This window comes from Eumetopias jubatus, unplaced genomic scaffold (assembly GCF_037043125.1).
Source record: "Eumetopias jubatus isolate StellerSeaLion01/CBP00866 unplaced genomic scaffold, mEumJub1_p1.0 scaffold_13, whole genome shotgun sequence".
Lineage (NCBI taxonomy): Eukaryota > Metazoa > Chordata > Mammalia > Carnivora > Otariidae > Eumetopias > Eumetopias jubatus.
The window spans coordinates 8,982,191-8,995,406 of record NW_028274819.1 but is presented as its reverse complement, the minus strand read 5'-3'; the positions used below and the strand labels follow the sequence as shown (position 1 = coordinate 8,995,406).

The 13,216-nt window shown below is 44.4% G+C and overlaps 1 pseudogene; it reads right to left on the bottom strand.

Annotated features, from left to right (window-relative positions):
- Nucleotides 1–4,217: 4,217 nt before the first annotated feature.
- Nucleotides 4,218–12,255, bottom strand: LOC148162594 (solute carrier family 22 member 6-like; annotated as a pseudogene).
- Between the last annotated feature and the right edge of the window lie 961 nt (nt 12,256–13,216).

Sequence of the window (13,216 nt, the reverse complement as noted above, 5' to 3'; positions counted from 1 at the left end):
GAGGGCAGACATTCAGTCGGTACAGTTGGATCAACACAGTAATCTACATCAACAACAGCCTGAAAGGTTGGGGAGCAAGATGCTTGGAGACATGCAAATGAGAAAGAGGAAGAAACAGTGCTTTTTTTAATGTGTGTGTGTGTGTGTGTGTGTGTGTGTGTGTGTGAAGAGAAAAGGGAAGAGATGAGAAAGACATGGAGTTTGGGAGGTGTTTGTGTGCAGAACATGAATAAAGTAATATGGTGGAGGGTTCAAGTGGTGGATATAAGGAATATACCTAACCCATGTGCCCTCAAACTTCTAGAGTCTGCCTGTTATTTCTGCTACTGGCAAAGGAACAACTAGCATGAATAAACCACATGCCAATGAATTGCCCTACCACTCCTATCTTGTACAACTTTGGCGTAGCCTAGACTGGAAACAGGTAGAGCCTCATTTTCCTGATGTCTGTTATGAGTCGGCTTGAGTTGCTTGTCACCTTGGAAACCTCCTGCCTTCATTGCTCTCCCAGCCCTTTGCACAGCCAAAGAGAATAGAGCCCATTTGGAGGTGGTTTTTTAGTGAGAATACAGAGTCAACTGTGTAAGTCTACATTTATTGTTATGGAAAGATGTTCATGAAATGTGAAGGAAAAACCGATTCTAGGGGCGTCTGGCTGGCTTTTTCAGAGGAGTGTGCGACTCTTGATCTCAGGGTCATGGGTTCGAGTCCCATGTTGGGTGTAGAGATTACTTAAATGAATAAATACCAAAAATTGAAAAAAAAAAGATTCTAGAGCTGTAGGAAGAGTATGGTTGCATTTTTGTACTACATGTAATATAAATTATGGTGTGTTTGTATGTTTCTCAATGTAAAAACAGTAAAAGTCTGGACAGGCATACGCCAGTAGTTTAATGGTGGTTGTTTCTGAAAGATAGGGTTAGGAAATCATTAAAATTTTTTGTGTTTGCTTATTCCTATTGCCTAATATTACTTCATAAACATGGATTACCTGTAAGTTTTCCTTCAGAGCTATTATGGAAATATGCAAATCATGTGAGGTCATCGCTGTACCTTTGTCAACTGCAAATGACTGCATTGCCACAGACATGTTGCACAGTGTTTAGGAAGACATTGTGGCAGACGCTCTAGGGTGGCCCCTGCTTGCAGACCCACTCTGAGACTCTACTTGCTGGCGTGATGAAGTAAGCAGCCATGTTGGGTAAGCCCCCATGGCAAGGAGCTGAGGACACTGTCCCTAGAAGCTCAGGACAACCTCTAGCCAACAGTCAGCAAGAAGCCAGGGCCCTGGGTCCTACATCTGCAAGGGAATGAATTCGGGCAGCAACCTGAGTGAACTTAGTTGGAAGTGGATTATTTACCAGTTGAGCCTCTAGATGAGAATGCAGACCATCTGTTTCCTTGGTTTCAGCCTTGTAAGACCCTAAGTGGGGGACTTAAGCTAAGCTGTGGTCTGACTCCTGACCCACAGTAAAAGTGAGATAATAAATGTGTGCTATTTTCAGCTGCTAAATATGTGGCAGTGTGCATCGCAATAGAAGATTACAGACATCTTCAGGGGAATATGAGGGCCTATGACACACAGCTCTTAGGGCTTCTGAGGGTAGCTGTTTCTTTTCTCCCCCAAGGGCAGTGGGGTTGAGTTCAAAGCTCTTGGGAGGGGAGCAAGGAACTTCAGATTTTGAGGGACAGCTGAGCTTTCCCTGGAGAGGTAGAACCCTCTGAACCTCCAGGGCACTTGTGCCCTTTTCCACTTGTTGTGGGGCCTCCCTCAGCCTTTCGCCTTCTCAGCCTGTCCTGTTTTCTTAGTCTGTATCTGTCTATCAGTTTTTCCATCTCTTATCCGAACAAGAATGGACCTACCATAGTGGCATGAGGCAGAGGCAGAGGGGGTGAACATGAGAAGAACATAGTAGCTGCAACATTGAGGGCTGGGCTAGGCCCTTGGTTAAGTCCTTCCACAGACTCATCTGGAGCAGCTGCTTGGATAGATGAGGCTCAGGGCCTGGGTTCCCCCTAGGGACCCATATCCCCATTCCCTGCCCTGGGAAGCACCAGATGTCTTGGGTTCTGGGCTGAGGGTAAGGGTAGGCAGAGCCCTCGGGAGGTGTCACAGAAAGTCCCAGGTTCTCACCTCCCACTCAGCTTGGCATTCTTTTCCTGCTTCCCATTGATCTGGGTCACTCTCTGCAGGGCCATTGGGGTGAGATTCAACCTCCCTGAGAAGGAGTACCAGAGGGCAGACTCAATGAAGAAACTGTGGGTGGGGGCAGGAGCGAACACCACTTCAGCCTGGGTTGACAAGAGTTGTGGTTGCCTGAGAAGGGCACAGGGCAGAGCAGGAAGACACCTTAGAGAGGTGGAAAGAATTCTGGCCTGGGAGTTAGGAGCCCTGGGTTCTACTCTAAGGATTGCTACTGTCTTCTTGGGAGACCTGGAACAAGTCTTACTCCTCTCTGGGCCATGGTCTTCCCCACCTATCAAACTGAGCATTGATTCTTTTTGCTTTCACCTGCTTTGATACTAGGGGGGAAGAGAGGGAGTTCTAGGAGATGCTCTGCCCATCTTATTCACTTATTCTGAACCCTCTATCCTACCCTCAGGCCCCACACACCTGGAGTAGATGGAGAGGACAAAGAAAGGCAGAGAGACCAACAGCTGCAGGTGGTGCCAGTGGGGCACAGTATAAGCCATGTCAGCCGGGAAGAACTGGCCAAGTCAAGGTACAAATCCAATTAGGAGGCTCAGACCTGGTCGGGCACGGATGGGCAACCACTCCAGGCCTGGGGAGAAGAGCAGAACTCAGATCAGTCAGGGTTTGTGTAGGTATGTGTGCATGTGGGGGGTGGTAGTCACTTCCAGGTGATTATGAGGATCCTCACATTGGAGCAGAAGGACTCCTCTCTTGAGCTCAGTCCTACTCTGCACCTCCAGGCCCGTCAGAGGGTAAGGCAAAGGTCGTTTGATCATTGCAAGGTTCAGCGTGTGTGTGGAGCAAGGGATGGGCTGGAAGGCTCTGAATTCCCAGGCATACTCCAATTTGGTGTCCCCAACCCAAACATCCATATTTCCTGGCTTCCCCCAAACCACTTTTGCCTATAGCCACTCCTTCTGCACTTCCTTCAACTCATTTTAATTCAACAAACATTAGGGTTGGCAACTCTGTGCTATGCCCTTTGCTTGCCCTGGGAAATAGAGATGAATGAGCCCTGCCCTCGGGGCATCCTATACCACTTTTATTTCCTCCAATGGGTCATACTTTCTGGCCTCTGTATATTCTGTTGTATATTCTATTTTTTGTCTAGAACTCTGCCCCAGAACCTTACTCCCTTTCACTTTCTGCCTCAATTTCCAGTCAATTCTGAGCTTAGATATCACTTCTTCTTCTTCTTTTTTAAAGATTTTATTTATTTTTTGACAGAGAGAGAGACAGAGAGAGAGGGAACACAAGCAGGGGGAGTGGGAGAGGGAGAAGCAGGCTTCCCGCCGAGCAGGAAGCCCGATGTGGGACTCGATCCCAGGACCCTGGGATCATGACCTGAGCTGAAGGCAGATGCTTAACAACTGAGCCACCCAGGCGCCCCTTAGATATCACTTCTTCTGGGGAGATTTTCCCACTTCTGAGCTCCCACATCACACAGGATGGCCCCCATCACAGCTTTTAACACACTAATTTGTAACTGCTTGGCAGTCTCCCCCAGTAGACTGTTAACTCTTTGAGGTCATGGATAGTGTCCTCTTGTTCACTTTGTATCCCCAGTTTAGGGTCTGACACAAAATTCCTTTTGAAATGGTTTCCAGTTGGGTGCCTGGGTGGCTCAGTTGGTAAAGTTTCTGCCTTCGGCTCAGGATTGAGCCCTGCATCAGGCTCCCTGCTTCTCCCTCTGTCTGCTGCTTCTCTTGCTTGTGCTCTCTCTCTCATTCTCTGTGTCAAATAAATAAATAAAATCTGAAAGAAAAAAATTGTGTTCAGTAAATGAATGTTGAATTAAAGGCTCACAGTTTGATTGGCCTCTTTAAGGAACCCCACCTAATCTCTATCAAGTCTTTACTTAGTTCATTATGTCAGGGATCCCTAAATATCTGGGATGGATTCCAGCCCCAAATGATCAGAACTTCCAAAGAGGCTGTAATCTTAGTTTCCTTCTGCTTTGGGCTCAGCCTACTCCAGGAAAGGCCCTGATAGGCAGGGATGCTGGGAAAGGTGGACTCTGTTTTCACTCAGGGAAGGAGCTGAGGTCTGAATTTGTCAGGTCTTCTGGTCCACTGAAACCCTGTGACTCAGGAGTCCCCAGGAGATTGGCCCTCCCAGGGCCCTTCTCACTCAACATCAGAGAGTTGCTGCTGATGCCATTCACAGCCATGCCTGAGAGGAAGCGGCAAGCACAGTAGGCTGGGAAGTTGGATGTGAAGGCAGAAGACACCACTAACTGCAGATGGGTCCAGATCAGCACCTTCGGGGAGCCCAGCCTGTGGTGGGGAGAGGAAACATGTACAGAGAGCACATTGCTTCCTTCTCTGGCCCGTTTCCCTGGATGTCTTGCCCTTGGTGCCCTGGGAATATAAAAATGCATGTGAGGTTGCCCAGATGTGACATGAGGTGGGTGCTGAGATGGAAAGTGGGGAATGATAAGGTGAGGGCTGGCATCTTAGGGCCCTGAGTATTGGGAGGCTTGTTGTGTTGCCGCTGTCCAGGGTCCTGACACATCCCCGAGCACCTTGGTGGAGGGGCCCACACCCTCTCATCAGAATCATAGTGGTGTGTTTAAAACAACTTGGATGATGAGTCCCAGTCATGTCCTGTAAGGTAAGCTAGAAATCTAATTTTTAACAAATTTCCAAGGCTTGGAATGCTTCCAGTGCTCTGAGGTGTGGTTGGTACTTTGGCTGTTGGTCTATAGTGACTCCTGTCAGACCTCTCCCAATAGATAGTGATCTTTAATTTTTTAAAAAATCTTTTGCGATGTTTATGCTTTGGAAAATGGATATGGCTGTGGCTTATATTTTGTGAAGAATAAAGCTGATTTTGAGTACCTTTGATCTGCTATGACATTTCTAATATTTGCAAATTTTATTTTTTAGACCAACACCTCCATTTTATAGATGGAAGAACCAAGCCTAAGAGAGGTTGTGTAACTTTCCCATGGACTCACAGTAAGTTGTAGATCTGAGTCGGGGAATCTAGATTTTTGTCCTGCTTTGTCACTTTCTAGCTAGCTATGTGACTGTACTTTCTTCTTTTAAAAAAGTAAACACTAAATATTTACTTGTTACAGTCATAAAATAATAAATTATCACAAAAGTTAAAAAATATATTAATGAAAAGTGAAAACTTCTCTTCTTCCCAATTCCACTCCTCAGAATTCACAACTGACAACTTTCTTGAGTTCCTTCCAGACAATTTGGACATATTATTTAATATCCTTGAACTTCAGTATTCTAATTGGCAAAATGCAGGTAATAGTACCACTCCACTCATGTTGGCTTCACATTGAAGTGAAGTGAAGCATGGGAAGTGCTGATGGACTGTTGTGTGATTCCTACAGACTTTCCAGACATGGTCAGACTTGGGTGGATCAGGCATGTGTCCCTCCCTGGATCCTCAGGGATGCCAGTCTTCCTTCCATGTCCAGCCTAGAGAGCCCTTTGCTCCTGATCCAGCAGGGACCTGCCTGTCAAGGTCCCAAACATCAAGCTTGCAACTAGCATTCCTGCCATGAAAATGGATTGGCTCAACTGGGGCAAGGTCTTGTGTGTGCACACAAGGTCCCACAGTGAGGAAAGAAGAGCTGGGTCAAGGAGAGCTGGACTGGCCCCAGGGAAGCCCAACTACCCCTCTCCTGGGGTCCTGAATTGGGACCAGCACATAGAGAGTGCTTCCCTCCCCCTGCCACACAATCTTTCTCATCACTTTCTCCTGGCAAGATTGATTCATATTACTTCAAAACACGTAAAAGTTGCCTTTTGGGATGCCAGCTCAGACTACATCCCCTTCCCTGGGCACTAACCCCTCACTCTCCTTTAGGGCTCCTGAACCTGACCTTCTCTGGGCATAGCTGAAGAAACCTGGCCCAGGAGCTAGATTGAGCTAATCAGGATATTTTTATTACAGACTTGGAAATGTGACTCAGGGAAGTAAGATTTATAAGGATACCTAAAGTAGGGTGGGAGGGCCAAGTTTGGCACAATGTAGAAGTGGAGCTGAAATATGAGAGAGTGGGAGAGGGAGCAGGGAGAGGGGAGAATGAAGTACTCTAGTCAGAGAGAAGTCAGGGTGAGAGCTTAGTCAGTGCCAGAGAAATCGGGATGGAGTGCTCCCTTCAGCTACCTGATCCCAGTCTCTCAAAAGGGTGGGCTCGAGTTCTTGACCTTGGGTTCTGTGAAACACTCTTGTATCCTTCCATTAACTTCCCATAACCAAATTTGAGAGGGTTGTGGTTATTTGCAATCCTGAAATAAACAGCAATTGGATACTGTAACTGATAGTTTAAATTTTGTTGCTCTTTTTAATGAATATGAAGAAAACACTGTCATTTTGAAAGTATTTCCATTCTAGGTGGAGTAAAACAGCTCTAGAGCCTGCAGAAAAATCATATTGCTGACAGATGTGCCATTAAAATTAAGTCAAAATAATAAAGAGATGTGGCATTTCCTTTATGAGTAAGATCTAATTTTTATACACTTCTGAGTGGATTTTAAAACTCATTTCTTTTGTTAACAAAAAAATGAAAAAGGGCTGGAATGACCAGGACAATTAGGGAATTCCCCCTAGATGGGTTAATAATATGCAGATGAATTCATCTTTCAAGTGTAGTTACTTGATAATTTTGATTTGGTTGGAGAGAAATCCTTGTTTGTGAATATAATTATTATGTAGGACTTTTACCATAGATACACACATTCACATGTTGTAGAATTTGGGATGTCAGCCCCTGAATACTTTCTCCAAAGAGCAATGGACTTTATTGCTGTTTTATTCAAATAACTGCTATTCTATAATTCTATGTGTTGTCTGATATAGCTTTAATTTGAAAAAGATTATGCGCTGTGTCAGGCTGGGACTTAATTTTAACAATACTTTAATGGAAATACGTGAATGGAATATGACTGTGGAGAGTCATGTGGGACACACTGTAGTGAGTGGGTTAAGGATATTATAGATAGGAGCTAAGGAATGGAGGGATAAGAAACAAGAGGATGTAGGAAAGAGGTAAGAAGTCAGAGGAGTGCAAAGAGAACAAGATCTGTATGCAGTTTAGTGATGAAATCTATATGTAGTCCAGATTAGAAATTGATCCATGAATACAGAATACTCAGAAAAAATCTCTCTGCCTCTGGTCTGCTCTAAGGTGCTTGTCATCTGTGAAAGCAACAGTTTCGTGGGCCTTACACCATCCGAGGGTTAGTATTGGCTTTTGCCATCTGTGTTCTTTTCATGTGCTCCTAAAACCCCAGATACCAGATATTGCTGTGTGCTCTGTGGCACTGTGGGCTGCATGTATACTTCCCTATCTTCATGTATACTTCCCTATCTTCATGTGTATTGCCCTATCTTCATGTATACTTCCTTATCTTCATGTATACTTCCCTATCTTCAGGTATACTTCCCTATCTTCACGCATACTTCACTATCTTCACTCATACTTCACTATCTTCACGTATACTTCGTTATCTTCACGTATACTTCGTTATCTTCACATATACTTCCCTATCTTCACGTATACTTCCCTATCTTCACGCATACTTCCCTATCTTCACGCATACTTCCCTATCTTCACGCATACTTCACTATCTTCATGTATACTTCCCTATTTTCACGTATACTTCCCTATCTTCACACATACTTCCCTATCTTCACACATACTTCCCTATCTTCACGCATACTTCACTATCTTCATGTATACTTCACTATCATCTTCACGTATACTTCCCTATCTTCATGTATACTTCCCTATCTTCACGCATACTTCATTATCTTCACGTATACTTCACTATCTTCACGTATACTTCCCTATCTTCATGTATACTTCCCTATCTTCACGCATACTTCATTATCTTCACGTATACTTCACTACCTTCACGTATACTTCACTATCTTCATGTATACTTCCCTATTTTCACATATACTTCCCTATCTTCATGCATACTTCACTATCTTCATGCATACTTCACTATCTTCACGTATACTTCCTTGTCTTCACGTATACTTCCCTATCTTCACGTGTATTTCCCTATCTTCATGTATACTTCACTATCTTACATGTATACTTCCCTATCTTCATGTATACTTCCCTATCTTCATGTGTATTTCCCTATCTTCATATATACTTCACTATCTTCACGTATACTTCCCTATCTTCATGTATACTTCCCTATCTTCATGTATACTTCCCTATCTTCATGTGTATTTCCCTATCTTCATGTATACTTCACTATCTTCACGTATACTTCCCTATCTTCATGTATACTTCCCTATCTTCATGTATACTTCACTACCACTAACAATATCTTGGAATAAACAGTGTTGGGTTTGAGCTTGACTAAGAGATTTGCTACCTAGGACTGCTCTGCCCTGCTAACTTGAGAGAGGCTATGATAAATGACAGATGCTATGAGACTGGCCTCAGGAGAAAGAAAAAGAGAAAAAGAGAAAACAAAAGGCAGTACAACCAGGAAGTAGAAAGGTAAAGTGGTGGCTGTTCACATCTGCAGAGTAGGAGTGAACAAGGAGACTCAGGCTGGGTCATTCATAATAACTCATGCCCTCCCTGCCCTACAGTCATTGGACCAAGGGTAGGAACATGACTCAAGCCAGCCAATAAGTCTTTCCTAGAATTTTTTTATTTTTTTAATTTCTAATTTTATTTTATTATTATTATTTTTAAAGATTTTATTTATTTATTTGACAGAGAGAGACACAGTGAGAGAGGGAACACAAGCAGGGGGAGTGGGAGAGGGAGAGGGAGAAATAGGCTTCCCATGGAGCAGGGAGCCCGATGTGGGACTCGATTCCATGACCCCGGGATCATGACTGGATCCGAAGGCAGATGCCTAATGACTGAGCCACCCAGGCGCCCCTTTCCTAGAATTTTTTTGAAGTCAGAGCTGAGAAACAGAAGCCCTTTTTCTCACTGGTGAGGAAGTCATTAGGATTGATACTAGAAGGGTCAGTGAACACCTTGTGAAGGGTCCTATGCACAGTGGACATGCCCAGCATGCAAAGAGAAGCACAGATGAAAGCCTGCAAGGATCCTGATGACATCCATGGTATTGGTTACTGTTGTCCCTAGAGCCAGCTACATCTCTGCCTAACTTGTGGTTTTGTTGTGGGAGATTTTATACACTCTTTTACTACTCAAATTAGCTTGAATTAAATTGCAGCCATTTGTGAAAAAGGATTCTGACTAATATAGTTCAGATGGAAGCTGCTAGTTATTGCTCAGGACATTTTAATTGAGAAGAAAACAAGGAGAAGAGCTCAGGCAGGATTTTATTATAACCCATACACCCATATCCAGCATTGTTTTCTTGTTATACTTATTTATCTTTTGCTTTGCATTCAGAGTGCTGAAGCATCCCTTTGGGTTGTTGGGTCATTCCAAGGGGCAAGCTGGGCCTTGTTTCTCTCAGGTGACCTGTGCTATTGTGCCTACCAGATACAGCATGTGGCTTGGGTGGGGTGTCTTCACTAAAATTAGGCATCTTGCTTAAACAGCCCCTGTTAACTTGCGAGCCATTTCATTTGCTTCACAACTCAGAAGGTCCAGCTTCACATTGGGTTATACATGTAAGCTGCCTATTATCCTAATGAAATGTTCTCTGGTGCAGGCACAGTCTTTGACATTATTGGCTCAAGGAAGAGGTATCCTGGCTGTGCTAATGAAATAGGACTTTTAGTGCCTCATGCTCATGTGTGGTGGTGGATGATGGATTATCCTTGGAATCTCCATACATCTCAGGGAATGGGAGAACTATGTGCATCTGACTTTGTCAGCCATTGAAACAAAACATGATACATTACTACCAAGTCTCCATTTTGAAGGAAATCCAAGGTGCTCACTTACCCAGATTCTTTGTCCTACATGGCAAGAAATATGAGCTTTGGGTCAAATTGCCTGCTCTTGGGGCACCTGGGTGGTGGTTAAGTGTCTGCCTTTGGCTCAGGTCATCATCCCAGGGTCCTGACATGGAGCCCCGTGTTGGGCTCCCTGCTCAGTGGGAGAGTCTGCTTCTCGTGCTCTCTCTCTCTCTCTCTCTCTCTCACTCACTGTCTCTCTCAAATAAATAAATAAAATCTTAAAAAACCCAAACAACTGCCTGCTCTTTTGAACAGAAAAGCAAAAGCTAGGTTGATAGATCCTGGAGTATTGTCAACCTTGGAAAGCAGAACGTAGAGTTTTAAGAAGGGAAATGGGGAAGCAGAATTGCTTCCCCATAACATATAAATTAAGATGGGTGGATAAGGATGTCTTAGAACTTGGGTTGAGGCTGGCAAATAATGAAGAAAATCCCCCCAACTATGCCTGGTGGGGGGGATGGCATATAATGCCTGCTTACCTCAGAGGAAGGAGGACTAGCCATGCTTAGGCACCTTCTGTTTCTGTGTCTTGGGTCTGTCTAGTGGGAGTATGGCTTAATTTTGATTAGTGCAGGCAGATCCTGCATTAGGCAAGTTTGGGGACTATGCCTTACTCTAGCCCTTTCTTAGGGCATTTTCTCTGCAAATCCCTGACTAATAAGCAGTGGGTTACATAATTCCACTGTATTGTGCCTTGGCATGATGATTAGATGAAGGGTGGACACCTGAGCCAGTTGCAGGGTAAGGGGAGGTTCATCAGTGTCATTGCACTGAGCCAATCGGAGCCTTTTCTAAGAACTTGGATTAAGATACACAGAAACATTCTGGTTGGTAGTGGGCCCTAAATCTGAGAGATAATGGAGCAGATCTGGGACTGGTGGACATCTTACAAGATGAACATGCAGACAAAATGGGCTGAGAAGGAGAGAGTGAGTGTATAGAGATGCCTCTGGTACTCCAAATCCTGGTTCCAGCTTCCACAAGGCTGAACACACATTGTTTCCCATCCCTGGATTCCCTAAAATCTATGTATCCATTTAAAAAAATTTTTTTTAAAGATTTTATTTATTTATTTGACAGAGAGAGAGAGACAGCCAGAGAGGGAACACAAGCAGGGGGAGTGGGAGAGGAAGAAGCAGGCTTTCCGCTGAGCAGGGAGCCCGATGTGGGGCTCGATCCCAGGAACCTGGGATCATGACCCGAGCCGAAGGCAGATGCTTAATGACTGAACCACCCAGGCGCCTCCAAATCTATGTATCCTTACAGTAATACCCCTTTTTCCCATGAGCCGATTCAAGAGATCTTCTCTTCCTCTCAACCAAAAGACAATTGACTAGAACAGATGTTAAGAGCATGATGGATGTGACAGATACGAAGTGCAGAATTCAGCTGGATGAACCACTTAGCAGCCTGGTCTCAGCTGCTGAAAACTCTATCTAGATGAAGTCAGAAAACTGTTTTGTCTCTGGGACTCTAAGCCCCCATATTTCCTGCTCAGGAATATTCCCTTTGCCCTCCACCACCTGCACACCTCCTTTCTCTCTTCTTCTCTATCACCTCCTAGGGAAGTGTGAATTGTCCACTTCCCCAGGGAAACCAAAGCAGAATATTAGATTCCCTGAGTAGTGTTTCTCCCTGGTGAAGGCAGAGGGGCAGAGAGTAGCTTCCTGTGAGGGATTCCATAATCTCTTGTACCAGAAAGTCTGCAACTCCAACCACAGTTCTCTCACCTCCATTTTAGGCAAAGGTCTTCACAGCTCCAGTGCTTTCCCACATTTAGACAAACTCAGGTTAGGGTCACACAGTGTCTGTGTCTGTGTGTGGGGATGATAAGATGGAGACACAGGGGCTGGAGGGGGGACAAGGGGGCCCAGGTATCCTCACCTCAGTCATGATGGTAGAAGGGAAGGTACTGTTGTCATAGATCCAGCCGTTGGTGCAGGGCTCTGTGGCCCCTGTGCTGTTGGGAAAAAGCAGTCCCTGTTGGGGGACAGTGAAAGGGAGGCAGGACCTGGGCTGCCCCTGCCTGTCTTGCCTTTGTTGAGGTTGGCGTTTGCAGGTGGGCGGCAGTGGTGAGTGGGGATGGCAGCAGTGAAATTCCGTAAAAAATTGTGCAAATATGTCTTCTGGAAGCGGCCGACACCTCCCACCTGCTGCAGGAGGTCACTGAAGACCATGGGCAGGACCTAGCAGAAACAGCTGGGCTGAGGCCTCCTGCTCCCTCAATCTGTTTTCTGTCTTTCCATGCAGGCGGAGGAGAGGGACTGTGCTTTGTCTATTCAGCTCATCAGTTCCTGGGTCTGCTGTAGCCCTAGGCCTCCTGATGACCGACAATAGCTTTTAAAACGTCTTTTAAGACACCAAGTTAGACTGTGACTTCAGAGTAGGACATTCAATTATTATTATTATTTTTTATAGATTTTATTTATTTATGAGAGAGAGAGAGAGAGCGCAGGGGGAGGAACAGAGAGAGAGGGACAAGCAGACTCTGTGCTGAGCATGGAGCCCGACACAGGTCTTGATCTCACGACCCTGAGATCATGACCTGAGCCGAAATCAAGAGTCAGATACTTAACCAACTGAGTCACCCAGGTGCCCCTATAATTTTATCAAATTTAATCCAATAATATATAAAAAGGATAATGCATCTTGACAAAGTGGGTTTATCCCAGGAATGCAAAATTGATTTAACTTTATTATTTGGGGTTAATTACTTTTTTGTTTCAAGTTTTTATTTAAATTCTATAACACTATAACATATAGTGTAATATTAGTTTCAGGTGTAGAATTTAGTGATTCATCACTTACATACAACACCTAGTGCTCATCACAAGTGCCCTCCTTAATACCCATCACCCATTTAATCCAACCCCTTGCCCACCTCCCCTCCAGCAACCCTCAATTTGCTGTCTATTAAGAGTTTGTTTTATGGTTTACCTCTTTTTTCCCCCATGTTCATCTGTTTTGTTTCTTAAATTCCACATATGAGTGAAATCATATGGTATCTCTCTTTCTCTGACTGACTTATTTTGCTTAGCATAATACACTGTAGCTCTATCCATGTCATTGTAAATGGCAAGATTTTATTTTTTTGATGATTGAATAATGTTCCATTAATTCCAACATATGTATATATAT